The sequence below is a fragment of the Austrofundulus limnaeus genome, unplaced genomic scaffold (assembly GCF_001266775.1).
Source record: "Austrofundulus limnaeus strain Quisiro unplaced genomic scaffold, Austrofundulus_limnaeus-1.0 Scaffold172, whole genome shotgun sequence".
Lineage (NCBI taxonomy): Eukaryota > Metazoa > Chordata > Actinopteri > Cyprinodontiformes > Rivulidae > Austrofundulus > Austrofundulus limnaeus.
In genome coordinates, this window is record NW_013952574.1 from 851,741 (window position 1) to 852,804 (window position 1,064).

The window sequence follows — 1,064 nt, forward strand, 5'->3', positions numbered from 1 at the left end:
TACATACATACATACATACATACATACATACATACATACATACATACATACATACATACATACATACATATGTATGTGTAGGGACCACCATCGTCCTCAAAGAAAACTGTGGATGGATCAACATTTTATCTTCTCGCAGTTATCGAAGATTTTATTGAAAACCAGCTATAATTTCATTCATTTTACATAATTAAAGAAAAGAAGTAAGATATGAAGTAGAGGGATGGACAGTTCAATCTGTCTTTAATGAAAGGATTCAGTTAAAAAGATAAGCTCACACAAAAAAAAAAAACCACTGGATTTCCACCAACTTATTTTTATTAAACGCTGGGATACATTTTACAGAAATCAAAAACAAGAACTATGTATGGCTTCTGTGATTTATAAAACCTATGTTAAAGACACAGAGCACAGATTGGTTAGTACTGGTCCTGCTCTGTTTGTGTGGAGTTAAGCTGAATGTCCTCCCACAGTTCTAAACATATAGGCTGCCTCCAGGCCTCGAAGCAGACATCTGTGATTTGTCTGGCTAAATAAAACTGATTAAATAAATGAATTTCTAAAGTAGGAATTGAAGCAAAATGAGTCTATTTTAATGTCATCCAGTTTGTCGAAAAGGAAACACAATATATATATTTTTAAATCGCAAATTTATTTTCTTAGGGCTTGATTTTCATGACACAACACGAAGGGGGAAACGTGTGTGTGTGTGTGTGGGGGGGGGGGGGGGTCTGAAGGCTCATAATATCTGCAGCAGGTTTAAATAGAACATAGTCCATTATAATCCTGGTTTTGAGACTATTCTCTTTAGAATCGGGCTGAAATAAATTTCTTCAACATATTTTCAAGGAACGACGGCTTTAGAGCACAAAAACCAACAGACACGAAGTGTGGCTCTCAAAACCAGTCAGAGGCCGACATGTAACTGGGTTTGAGATTTGCTCCAAAACTTCAGGGTAAAAACCCGAACACTGAAGCTGTGTGCAGTTTATTTCTCTGACTGCAGAAACCACCTACTTTCACACTACACACACACACACACACACACACACACACACACACAC